General features: G+C 41.5%; 1 protein-coding gene and 1 long non-coding RNA gene across 3 annotated transcripts in view; one reads left to right on the top strand and one right to left on the bottom strand.

Moving 5' to 3' along the window:
- Positions 1-13,975, top strand: part of erbb4b (erb-b2 receptor tyrosine kinase 4b) — a gene marked incomplete at its 3' end in the record, with an annotated part of 352,419 nt that overhangs the window by 39,385 nt on the left and 299,059 nt on the right. The window lies entirely within an intron of this gene.
- Positions 9,480-13,949, bottom strand: LOC311004320. The gene is made up of 6 exons (XR_014596302.1): positions 13,861-13,949; positions 13,240-13,401; positions 12,837-12,904; positions 11,088-11,308; positions 10,740-10,844; positions 9,480-10,660 (listed from the first exon to the last, which is right to left on the bottom strand). It is a non-coding gene; the product is annotated as an uncharacterized lncRNA (long non-coding RNA).

The following is a 13,975-nucleotide window of genomic DNA, read 5'->3' as shown; positions in this document are numbered from 1 at the left end:
AAAGCTATACTGATTTATTGCTGTGGAAGGACAGAATACTACTGCAAACAAGGTTTTTTTTCTTAGATATCTTTAATTTAAGTTTCCTAAAATGTACTTGATTTCAAATGTGACTCACCTAAACAACATCAGCTATTTATTCATTTTATTTCATTTTATTATCATTTTTTTGGAATTGTTCAGTCCTCCCAGGTCTTTAGGCCGAATAGTCTAGTTTGTTTTGGTTAAATAGGCTTTTGTTAGTTAAATTGAAAATGTAGGGGAGAGTGGGGTAAGATGAGCCAGTGGGTAAGTTGACCCACCCCTTGTTTCTAGGAAACTATAGGAAAAAGTTAGCATGTGACCAAATATTTGGGAGGCAGGCATCATTTCATGGAGTCTGTGAAGATTAGAACCACGTGAGTAAAGTGGTTTAACATTTATGACCAAAAAAAAATCATTTTTCACTCTCAAGACTGAATTTTGTCGATCATAAGTTTCATGAGAATTGTGTTTAGACCAAAAGAGATGATTGCAAATTTGTTTATACATGGGTTGTGGTATCTATGAGCTACAACACGAGGTAGTAAACCTAGCATGAAACTGCACCATTTTAGCTGTGAGAGCAATTAACCCAAGCTAAGGTAGCTGTGGGGTAAGTTGATCCATTTGGCCAGGGGTAAGTTGAGCCATCCTATACACTTAATGAATGTATTTTGGCTGTATATGTCCAAATGATTAAATCAAGATTCTCTATGTTTGTGATTACAGTAAGTATGTTCCTATAAACAGGAAAAGTTGTTTATAGTGTGCCAAACTTTACTTTCAAAGAAAAATCTCTGGGATTCTTCCCAAGATGCGACGTAATTGCAAAACTCCCCAAATCTCAGTGAGTTGGTGGCTCAGCAGGAAGTCCCTGCAGTTTGTGTTCACCTGTAACCTGGACAGATGAAATATTAAGTAAAGGGGGAGGTAGGATATGGATGGAAGGAAAGAAGGGGGGGGGGGGGGGGGGAGGCGGGGGGTTGATCAATTTACCCCACTCCTATGGTCAACTTACCCATGCTATATTTTAAAAACAGTTATATTTACACTCATTCTGTTAATTTGTAGGGATGCAAAACATCCTGAAATATATGCAGATGTGTTAGTTAGCAACAAAACTATAATTGTCTTGATGTAGTGATCCTGAATACAAAAAGTGGCTCAACTTACCCCACTCTCCCCTAATGTATTAAAAAAAAAAAAAAGTTGAAAGAAACCGTTTGGTATCATTCAAAATGGGGCTGATTCTTGGTGATATCAACCAGCTCAGGCTACAGCCACTCTACCTGTGACAGAAGGGAGAACAGGGCTTTTGTTTCAGCTTGCTGCTACTAATGCTTGTGCTGTATTTTGAAAAAAATAGATGTACTGTATGTGTTTGCTGCAAAATGATCAGAATATTTGAATTGTACAGACTCTGTCAATATAGGTTCCTCGTCAGATTAATTTCATTTTTTTTAGAGTTTACTCCATCTTAAACCATTGAAAACAGGCCTGTACTGGCCGGCAAACTCTACAGAGTCAATAGAGGTGATGACCAGAGTTACAGTAAGTGAGCAGCAGTGGCCATCACCTGCAGGGCAACTTTTATCTAGAGAAAATGGATCTTTAGCTTCTTTTCACTCCATGGTTAATTCTGCATGCACTTTTGTTCTTTTTATGCTTTAATTAAATGTAAGTATTCATCACTGTGATCTGTGTGGGCCCGGGAATATAAGAACAAATGAAGTGGCACAGTGATTCCCCTTAAGATGCTCTCTGATGTAAATCTAAAGGACTGAAACCCATCAACACAATTACATCTCAAGAGTGAAATTACATCATCCTTCTTTCCTATAGAACATTCACTGAGCACAAAAGCCAGAATCAAGGAATAGTCAAAACACGCTTTCCCAAATTGGCCTCAGATATAACTTCTCTTGTGTTTAATTTACCATTGTGGTTCCTAGCTGGTGGTTCCTACAATACTAAATAAGCTTCCCTTAAGTTGTCATGAGCTGGGTTCCTGCAGCAGGCCCTCAGGGCAGATGTTCAACACATGCATGCAACCAACCAGTCACATGAAACCAAGTCATGCAGTGTACTGGGAAAGTAATGGTGCAGTCAACAGTGGATTAAAATGTATTGTACAAGTGTTCAAGGGCTGCTTTGATTTATTAAAATGGTGATGGTGCAGTTGTATTTCTTACACTGTCCTCAGGGCAATTCACAAGAGGAGGCTAAGATACGGACCAACTGTTTTCTGTTATCATTGGGTTTGTATATTTGGATGAAGATTCAACACAGCTGGTGAAATTATACCAATGCAGAAATGTTGCCAGGGCAAAGATGAGGCTAACTGATGTCTCACTTGGCTTGTTCAGGCAGCATGTCTATTAGATTCAAACGACTTATGGTTACAATCTGGCCTCAGATCTATGAGGTTAATGGTACAACAAAGACGTAATAAATATGTAATTATATGGCTGGAAAAGAGAGGCACTTAAATCTGACTTAAACATTTCAAATTATTTCCTTTTTTTGTCGCAAAATGTTTAAAATAAAGAATAAGAAAAGAAAATCATCAGACATTAAACAAACCCAGTAACCTGGCAACCACATATAAAAGGTTATTGCTATTAAAAGAGGTATGCTCATCCTTGATCATAATGCTTTGATGTGGATGAGTATTCTCCAGTACACAGATAAATGGATTTTATTCTATGTATTGATTACCTAAAGGTTTGTCTGGTCACTATAAAATGTAACAGACCCCAAAATAATCCTAGACCCAGATCCAAGTACAAAATCTCTTGTCAAATAGCTCTGCCAGTGTGGACCTGTGGTCCATCTTTTCTTTAGAGGGCATAGAAGCAGCCCAGTGTGATCATAGCCATCCTGCGAAGACGTCAAAATGATTTGAACAGATCCCAGCTGCGCAGAGAGTGGAGTAGGTGTATGATTTTGAACAGATACTGGCACAAGTCCCCCTGTCTGCCCTATGAGTCCAGCTCCCCCCAGGGAACAGATGAGTGTATTTTCTGTACAAATGTTCCAGCTTAAAGAGACTAAAGTTGACATGGATCTCTGTGTCTGTTACAATGGCACACCGCTCTGCTGTGTTGCCAACTACCAGTCGCTCGGCACCTCCCAGGCACGTACACTTGTATAAATGTTCACCATCATCATATCCATCAGGGAGTCACACTGTCATTACTTTGATGCTGTTCCATGGTAAATTTCTTTTGCTTTACCAACCGTAGGAGAGAATTGATAGTGCTTTGTTCTCACTCTATTATTTGCTTGGTAAACTGTACAGGTCAAATGTGCTGTGTCCATCAGTTATAATACATGTAAAATGATGTGAGAAGCTTGAATATGCTTTCAGGCAAAGAATCAAGGTCAACAGTGGCTGGACTTCCCTCACTCCTCACTTTATGACTCCTGTCAGTGAGTCTTTGTCAGTTAATAAATCTAGACAGCATTTTCGACCCTCAGTGGCTTCCATGTTGCTTTTTCCCAGATTACCGCTATCACAGAATACACAATCTGTCACCACTCATTGCTGATAAATTTGCGTGTATGTAGCCTAAGTGTGTGGTTGAATTGTTGCATTTATATGGTTGAGAGGGAATGATTTAATAAGGAAAGAAAAAGGTGCCACATCCTTCAGTGTCAGGATATTGTCCAGTATGACATTTTGGCAGGGCCTCTCTCTCAGAGGGGGTGGGTTTTTAATTTTATAGAATCAGTTTAATGGCTCAGTGTGGTCTCTGCTGTAGCTGTATGCATCTTATCCACGTCAGTATTTGTAAACTTCAAATTGCAGTGTTTCATAATTTAAGAGGCTATTGTGGACTTCAAGTGTCCACTATACTGTACATAAATAAGGAGACATGTGGGTACATGCAAATCCACATTCAGAACCAATTTAGCTCACACGTGTTTATTATTGTCAGTGTGACGATTAAGATGTCAAAAAGCCATTTCCCCCTGAATCACAATGTTTCCACAGTGGTAACTACATCATTTTTCACCGAATCCTGACTAAATCATGGCACTGTCACATCGTTAAACCAATTATTTTACAACAGTAATTTGGAATGGTTTTGGAAGTCGTGGACAAATGTGTCATCATGTCGATAGGGCTGTCAGATCAGAGAATGCTATACGGTATTTCAGTGGCCATAGACAAAGAGCATATCATTGTGGTTTTATGTGGAAGCCTTGTATGGATTCTAATATGCCATATAGTGTTTATACATGTGTGAATCCCTTTGGGAAGGAAAGAATAAGCGAAAATCATTTTGATGCCGATATGAATCCTGATATAAACGTTCCCTAACAAATTCAAAGCTTCTCTCTCTCTCTCTCTCTCTCTCTCTCTCTCTTACTCTCTCACTGAGCACTCAGTGGATGCGGTATGTACTGTAATCTATCTCAGGGGAAACCACAGGAGTTTGCTGAAAACCCCATCTGTTTAGCTAGCGAGTAAACCTGATGAATGAGATTCTCTGGTGTCTCATGCTTACTGAGCTATGCAGAGGAAAGAACAGAAGGAGAGTTGTAGGGTGAGCTAGAGTGCATGCATGTAAGTGTGAGTGCTTTTATTAGTCTGGAAGTATCTGTGTAATTACTGGAAAGGTGGGGAGTGTTTTGCTTTCTTACACAACTTGACGTCTGGTCGAGACAGAGCTGGAAACCTACATGTAATCATGGTAGTTTAAGCAAAGTCAGTCTTTGCTTTCATGACTTAGTTTTCATGAAATAGGCCCAAGTGTTCATCTCTTTAAGCTTTGGTGAAACATTTCTATCGAATAGACTCCCTGTTGTTCCACTTTGTATTGATGGATTACATTCAATACTGAAGAATATGCCAAAATGAGGGAAATGCTAAAATGATCTGGCCTTAATTGCCCAATCTTCAGACATGTTGATATTCAACAAGATGGATGGATTTTTTTTCACTTCACCTCTCATCTGCCCTGGGATGGCAGTCTTCATTCCCTTCAATCAGTGGCTTTGATAGAAAGACTTCAGTTAAACATCAACACAAGGCATCATGGGACTTCATCAAGGGAGCAGCACTAATAATCTAATTCTTAACTCCAGAGAGAAATTACCCCCAATGGTACATTGATTTTACTGTCCTATAGATGGTATTGTTCATTGAAGCCTTTGTTTTATATTGCACTATTGACAGAGGAGAGCTGAAAATCTGCTCCAATTCTTTAATGCAGCTGGTTTAGTGAGAGAGAGCATTATCTCAGCCTGTACATTCACGAAGGCCAAAATGAACTCAAATGTAGCAGTTTAAATTGTAAAGTGCAGTAAAAAAAAATTGCATCAAATTGCATCAGTATCTTGGCCTGCTTAAAAAAAATCAAGCAAGTAAATCATGCATCACATCTCCAATACTGGCCTTCATCATCAGATTTTATGTTTTCAATAATCAACACATTTCTCATAGCCACTATTATTCAATGAGTGCATTTTTAACATCAGTTAATTTTGATTAGAATGGACACTGAACATGTGCATGAACGTCTTTCAAATTCAGTGTGGTTGAGTTCACAGCTGCATCTTTTAGACATTTGTTGTCTGATAGTGATTTCGACAGATTTGCATGTAGCTAAGCAAACAAACCAAAATTACCTCAGTGATCATCTAAAAAAAATAAAAATAAAGGAGAAAAAACATGTTTCTTTTATCTCTAATTTCATTCATGTGCACGGTCTGGAACCAAGCAGCAACAGAGCTTCTATTCTTTGCTGCTCCACTACCAGTAGTCTGTAGCAAACACAATTATCTTTTGCTGTAAGACACAGATTGAAACATTTAGGAAGTTTTATTACAACAAAATGAATCGTCTTACCTTTTCCATCGACTACCTTCTTGAATTATGCATGAATGACAGGAATATTGGGCCTTAAAGTCTCCTAGGAGGGCCAAGAAGTCATTAATTGAGTGTGTTAAAGGTGTACAGAAAAGAAAATTGAATTTGAGCCCACTTTGGGTCATAAAATTAATGTGATAACTCATCTTTCAGACGTTGTAGGCCAAACTTTGTGCAAAATTCTATTTTTGAGTAAATTCGGGATTAAAGTGTGTATTTTTTTTTCGCATTGGATAATGCAGGCGCACGGATTATACGTCAGCCTGTACACGATTCACCAGCCACTGATATTGGATCCGTAATCCGTCATTCAAACGTCTGAGACACGCACACACACACGGCGCTCGGTCTCGCCCCAAGCTTTGAATATCCCGCCCGCTCGATAACGACCAATCAAATTCGTTTTCCTTACTCGGGTAAACTCGTGTTGCAGCTCGTGACAACTCGGCGCGACAAACAGACAAACGGCCATTTCTGTACACCTTTAAAGATAATGTTGGAATAGTGGAGCAGATGATGCTGCATATGGCTTAGTAAGGGCAGAGTGTGTGTGTGTGTGTGTGTGTGTGTGTGTGTGTGTGTGTGTGTGTGTGTGTGTGTGTGTGTGTGTGTGTGTGTGTGTGTGTGTGTGTGTGTGTGTGTGTGTGTGTGTGTGTGTGTGTGTGTGTGTGTGTGTGTGTGTGTGTGTGTGTGTATGCCGGTACAATCGTGTCATATTACGTGCGCAGCTATCAACTGGACGTGTCACACCCGCGTGCTTTGACGCCTGTGCAGCAGACAGCGCCTGACGTGTAATGTAGTTTCCTCATTGACTTATAATGGCCCCCCGTTCACGCGCACGTTCACGCGTGATGGCTGCTGCACGCCGGTAATCACACTACGCGTAGTGACCACGTGTAACATTAATGCGTTTTTCAGCAAACGCACGCATTAACGCTCGCGTGAAGCTGATTGAACATTTTTGTCAGGCGCTCACGCGTACGCGGAAACGACGTGCGCAAACTGTGTCACGCGTGACAAGAAGCTGCGTTCGTATGAAGCAGATTGTGCACGTCTGTCTGTCACTGTTTGACTAATGTTGTTACGCGTTCACACGTGCGTGCGGTCGCAGACTCTATTGCTGCGCAGCCGGAAGTTGATCTGCCCGGTGTGCACCACTACGCGTAACGTGACGCGTAGTGTAACTTAGTTGTTCTGTGTTGCATTTTCATTTTCATCCAGTAGATGGTGCAATCGATCCAATACGAGATACAGATATAGCCTATAGGCTGTTGCATGACATGATTTATTTGTTCAATGAAGACAGAGAGAATCTGTGTCCCAGCTGGCCACAGCGGCCGGCCGGAGCCACTCTCTCCACACCTTGCGTCTGAGCCGCTGTGGACCGTGGTCGCCATCCCCGGGTCAAGCTGCTGCTCCGCCCCGCTGACCAGGCAGCTCACAGCGGCAGTGGCGGCTGCGGCGACGTCGCTCCCCGGTCCGGGACGGAGCGATCCGCTGTAGGAAGAGGCCGCTGCGAGCTGCCTGCTCCGCGGGGCGGATCAGCAGCGTGACCCGGGGAACTCTGGTGCACTGCAGGGATGGCATATGGACCACGGAGCTCCGGCCGGGGGGGGGGGGGGGGGGGGGGGGGGGGGGGGGGGGGGGGGGGGGGAGCGGACGCAAGCGGGGGGGTGTGGAGAGAGTTGCTCCGGGACCTGGCCGCTGTGGAGCGAAGTTTCCAAATATCATAATAACAAAACAATAGAAAAGTCAAATACTTAATTTTCCACGTTATTCTGTTTTTGTTTTAAAACAGAATAACAGAAAAACAAAGTTGTTTTTTGTTGTACATTTTCACAGCTGTGTTTATTTTTTCACACAAGCTGATCGTTAACTAATCTTCCTCATGTACTGTTCTCCTCGCTCGTTCTCCTGATCCACCTGTTTGTGTACCTCTGTGTAGGCTCCACCGTGCCATGAGACAAACGTAGCGCAGTTTATTGTGTTTCACCGGCGAGGAGCTGTCATTACGCGCGACCATTACGCACGGCGATTCCCCTCATCTAAGCTGCCGATTAGAGTGCCCTGTGCCGGGAAGGGAGCCTGATGAAATCCCGGACTGTAGCCGAGGTCTGGGACTGGATCCCATGTGACTGAAAAGAGTAGAAAAGAACCATAAAGGGGCCGCTGCCACCTGCCAAATATGCCCGGGGTTGGAGACCTCAGGGTCGGGTTGAGTCTCTGAGAAGAGCTGGTCTATCACCCAGCCCCATGCAGCATTATTCCATAGGGTGGCGAACGTTACTGCAGCAGATCGTAATATAGCTATATTCCTCAAATAAAACAATCAGTCAGTATTCAATTAATAGCCTGGTCTCATATAATGGCGTTCAAGCCATATAAAATTAAATTAAAAACTATCTATTTCATAGGCTATTAATATAGGCTACAGTACAGTGGCTATAACTCAATTCACTGGGCTTTTATTTTGAAGTTCAGACACTTCCAGGCTGTCATCGGCGTTAATGCAGGAGTGAAGCTGACCACCTCACCCTCTGCTTCAGAGAGGGACAGCCTGTCCGGAGCCCGGTTGGGACCGGAGACGGGCCGCAGAACACGCTGTGAACATGATCTGACTGAATGGAAGCAAGCGAAGCGCTACAGCAGCGGAGACAGAGAGCCAGGCAGCGAGGAGATGAGGAAGATTAACTAATTAACGATCAGCTTGTCACTCATATGTAAAAATAAACACAGCTGTGAAAATGTATCCATGTGCTCAAAACACAACATTTACAAAGAAAGAAAAAAAGATTTTATAGGCCATTAATCAACAGTCTGTGGCTATAACGCAATTCACTGGGATTTTATTTTGAAGTTCCGACACTTCCGGTCTGTCATCGGCGTTAATGTGTTGTTTAAGATCAACGTCGAAAAGGCAATCAAAATTTGACCATAATTTGATTTTGGTTTTTTTTCGTTGTAAAAACAAAAAAAAAACAAACAAAAAAAAAACAGCCTGAATTGTGGTTTTTTTGGTTTTTGATTTGAAACGGAAAACCAAATTACCAGCTGACTTTCGTTTTCTGACAGTTTGGTTTAAGGAAAAATCAAACTAACGAAACGTACACGGACCCAGCTGGAGATGTGCGTTAGGTTTGTGCACCTGAATAGCTGCACAGAGGCTGCAACACTGTCCCGGCCGAGTTTTTTTTTTTTTTTTTTTACACTTTATTAATAATTATATAGGTACTGTAACAAAACTGTCGAGCCATCAGGAAGGTTGAAATTGAAATATGCAGAATCAGTGTCAACCATGGAGCATAAAAAGACATGACATCACTGAGCCTCCTCCTGTCCTAATATAATTATCTCATGGGTCTTTTGTGGTGGCAAAAAGTTTTCTATCCATTCAGTAAGGAATGAGCCTGGCTCACAGCTGAGCAACACATATCACAAGGTGAGGAGAAGTTCTGTTTAAATACCAGAATTTTCCATCACACAACTCTTTAGGCAGAGGCCGTACAGGGCCGTTTCAAACAATCTGACTGTGCTCATAGGCAGGACTGCTGTTCTATGTAAGGCTAAGCAGTAGTACTAGTAGTAGTAATTTATTTGTCCCCGTAGGGAAATTGAGTTGCAGCAGATCACACGCTTGACATTTCATCTAGCAAGTTTATTTCTTGATTGATGCACCTTTTCTATAACTTAACATTGGGAATTGTGTGAAAGGTTACAGAGGGACTTCTGAAATCAATGCCTGTATGGCCTCAAAATTAACTGAATTTGTCCAAATCGTAGCAGTAACCTTAATCAGTTGACTCAAAGCATGTTGTAAAATATTGACTGGGTGTGTGAGGGATTATGGTGGATCAACGCAATGGGTTGTTTAAAACAATGCCACAAACACAGGGGATCCAGTTCATCGTATTTATTGTTTAGCTGGTTGGTTTCTGATGAAAAGGAAAAGGAAAGAACAGCAAAATATTAGTCCACAACCCACACAACTCAAATATTCAGATCAATTAACAACTAAACAAAGTGTACTTAATCTTGGTAAGCATAACTCACACTTAATAAAGAGTAGACGTTAGTGGTGGCATGGCATTTAAATGACCTCATGGTTTTTGTGGCCTGGCCTGGCTTAGAGGATTCACTTATCAATTATGCTGTTGTGACTGATCAACTGTATCCTATAATAAAAAACAAGATTTGATCCTGATGGGAGTGCTTTCTTCCAGCTGACCCAATCCACAAGGGAATGAGGTGTAACTTATATTCTATAGCCTTCATGGTGATTGGTAGAAGACCAATGGGTTGTTTTGGACATGTTACACACTAGACAAGACTCTCCACCATCAAAATAACAATTAAGGAAATATCTGTTGATACAAATGTGTGTTGCAATTTATTAATATTCATATTAATGCTCACACTTACTGTATCTAAGCTACTAAATTTGTGTCTGCGTTTTCATTTAGCCTAAATCTAATAATAAAACTATATAACATGTCTATATAGACCCAGCTAGCAAAAGTTATGTGTAATTTAAAATATGTTTTCAATCAAAACAAGCTCTGTAAGTGCGAGGGGCTGTTTAAAACCAAGAAAGTGCTTGGAGACTGTAAAGAGCATTTAAAACAATATTTATTCACAGAAATTATAAAATGGGGTGTGGGGGGAAGGAGTCCGTAATTGTGGTAGCTTGGCAACACCGATCCTCCACGTCCACCGCTGGTCTTCCACTTGCACACTGTCCTCTGCCGGGCGCAGACTCGGAAGCTGTGAGGGAAACAAGATGGCAGTCACTGCATTTACACCCAACACGCCACTTCATTTACGTCCTAAGATTGTTACTCACATGATGGGGCAGAGTATCAACTGTTCACCGTCACCTCGGGCCAACACCACTCTCGTCGCTTGGCACCACTGCTGTCACACCATCCTCGGGCGTCGGCCTTGTACGCTATTATGTGGGGGGAGAGACTTCAGTCACTGTACTTTTTACACACATTCACAATAACTTTCCACGGCCAGGGATCACTACTCCCACAACGGGGGCAGAGTAGGGATGTAACGGTAATGGTAATACCGCAATATCACAATAACAATAGTGTCTCAATATTATTGTGGACATGTAGAGAATGAAATGACGCAAATACTGTAGATTGTAATACCATTACATCCCTAGGGCAGAGTATAAACTCACATTTCACTTAGTCCGACAGTCAATGCCCGTCTGTTGACGACAGCTGTCGCTCTCTTTTTTCTCCTTTCCCCGTGGATCTCACACTCCTCTTCCTCTGTCTGCTCGCTGCAGGTGTAACTGGGTCGGTCTTCAGGCCTTGACCACTCTGCTGTGTTCTGGTGTAGAATCAGAAACTGGCAACTCTTGTCGAACTCTGGTTTAGCCCTGTCTCAACAACACACCTGACGTGAAAAAGGACAAGCTTAGTGTATATAAAATGGTGAAAACCAGACACAACGTTACAGGCAACACTAGTTTTGTAGGCTCTCAAAACTCAGTTCTACAGGTGCTTTTCACCAGTGTGACATGTGTCTGAGTGGATCTGCTGTTAAACTATAATGTAAAAGTTCCCAATCATGATTTGGGTTTAAGGATCGCATACAGTATCTCACAGATTGAGTACACCCCTCACATTTTTGTAAATATTTATTGTATCTTTTAATGGGACAACACTGTAGACATGACACTTTCATACAATGTAAAGTAGTCAGTGTACAGCTTGTATAACAGTGTAAATTTGCTGTCCCCTCAAAATAACTCAACATACAGCTATTAATAACAGGATCACAGGAGCGCTGCTGGTGTCCCTCAAACCACCGGTGCTCTTGCAAAGGGTAACAGATCAAAAACAGAAAAAAGTGCAGGCACTCCGGTTGGTTTGAAAAAGTTAAAAACCCTTTATTTTGAGTGCCTGCACTTTTTTCTGTTTTTGATACAGCTATTCATGTCTGAACCACTGGTGAAAATGTCCAAATTGTGCCCAAAATGTCATTTTTCATCACAGCCTCAACTGTCTTGGACATGGAGTTCACTAGAGCTTTACAGGTTGCCCCTGGTCCGAAAAACCATTTTTACTCTCGAAAGTGAATTTTTGTCAATCACAAGTTTCATGAGAATTGTGTTTAGACCAAAAGAGATTATTATAAATGTGTAGTATGCATCAGTTGAACCTTTTTGCATAATGGGAAGTAATAAAGTCAATATGGTAACTGTGGGGTACATTGTGCCACCTGCCCCATACACTACATCAATGTATTTTTATATTTTTCCTTTTTTTAGTTCAGTTGAGAGAGACAGGAAATGGGGAGAGAGAGGGGGAATGACATGCAGGAAAGGACTGCCCGATGCGGGATTCGAACCGGGGCCGCCTGCAGTGAGGACTGTAGCCTCTACATATGGGGCATCTGTTCACTTGACGCTCCTAAATGAATGTATTTTGTCTTTACTTGTCCTGATTACTGAATCAGGATTCTGGATGTTTATGATTACAATAAGTACGCTGCTGAAAACAAGCTGCTGTTCATGGTGAGCCATGTATTACTTTAAAAGAGAAAGATGAAGGATTCTTCCCAAGATGCAATGTAATCACAAAACTCCCCGAAGCTCAGTGAGTTGGTGGCTCAGCAGCAGGTCCCTGTAGTTTGTGTTCACCTGCCACCTGGACAGGTGGAATATGAAGTAAAGGGGGAGGTGGGAGCTGGTGGGGGTCGGGGGGGGGGGGGGGGGGGGGGGGGACTCAACTTAGATGCTCCTATGCTCAACTTGCCCAATTCTCCTCTGGTGAATGTGTATATTAAATGGTTCATGTAGCCTATATAAAACCCTGAAAAGATGAGAAGTGTTGGTAGAAGCCCTTGTAATATCTGCACACTAGTAAACAGTATTCCACTAAAAACAACAGAAACAACAACCACCACAAGGACAACTTACTTTAGTAATCCTTTGCCCCACAATCTTGGAATAAGGGAAGCTCTACAGGTTTATGTGGACGTCACAGTCTGGAAATGAGTGAAAGTTTGTAAGTTTAGCATAAAAGCACAAAAAGCTAAATTACTGAAATGACTAAAACACTTGTTTTGATAGAGACATCCATGAATGACGTGAATACAAATATTAATACTTAGAAAAGACTTATACTAATAATTTTTGAGCAATTCTTAATGTTAGTGATGCTATCTACATAATGGATGTGTGTGAATGCATATACACCTGCCTGCCTCTACATGTGCATCCCTGTATACAAGATCTTGTTGTTAACAGATAAAGTACTAAATAAGTTGGAGAGAAGAGTATAGTGTCAGTCAGCTGCAAGTGCTGAAACAGTTACAGTTACCTCTCACTTGATGCCATATGCCTTGGCATAAAGCACAGACAACAAGGACGTCATGGTGGTCAGGTGGCTGTATTCAGGCTGTATTAGGACCAGTACTTGCCAACTACGTCCATACAGAAGACTGGAGGACTTGAGAACATGGGATATGCGAAGATCTCTCCCCTGTAGGATTGCATACAGCATTAATAACAGTAATTGTTGGACTGATGGTGAAAATATATTAACAGTCACACAAAAAGTAGTAAGTAAAATTGCAGTTAAACTCTTATTGTCTTCTTTCAAAAAACAAACAAACAGAACAAAACCAAAAGAGCCCAATAGATAGGTTAATTCAACTGGGTTTTTGTTAGTCTGTGAAAGTGAGTTAGTGAAACCTTAATCAATTACACTGATTTCCATTCAAGTGTAGTACAGTTGTGAATAGATGAAGTGCAAAATAACTTGTAGAGAAGAGTATAGTGTGTCAGCTTAAACAGTGAAACATGTTGGTTGCATAGATTTAGGAGAATGTAGTTGAGGACTATCAACAAGAATAAGAATGTTATTATACGGTACTTGCCTGTACATATTTAGAGCACAAAGAATAATGCCATGGTGGCATAACTCTTATATGATACACACCTGCTCATCAAGGCTGGAGCGACTCCTCCTCGTTGTCCTCACCTTTGCTGCATTCAGCTGAGACCGACCACAGATGCCCTTTCCTGGTGCATACATAGACAAAAAGTTTCTAATG

Source organism: Trachurus trachurus (genome assembly GCF_905171665.1).
Source record: "Trachurus trachurus genome assembly, chromosome: 21".
Classification (NCBI taxonomy): Eukaryota; Metazoa; Chordata; class Actinopteri; order Carangiformes; family Carangidae; genus Trachurus; species Trachurus trachurus.
Note: the sequence above shows the minus strand (reverse complement) of the source record. Positions and strands in the feature narration are given on the sequence as shown.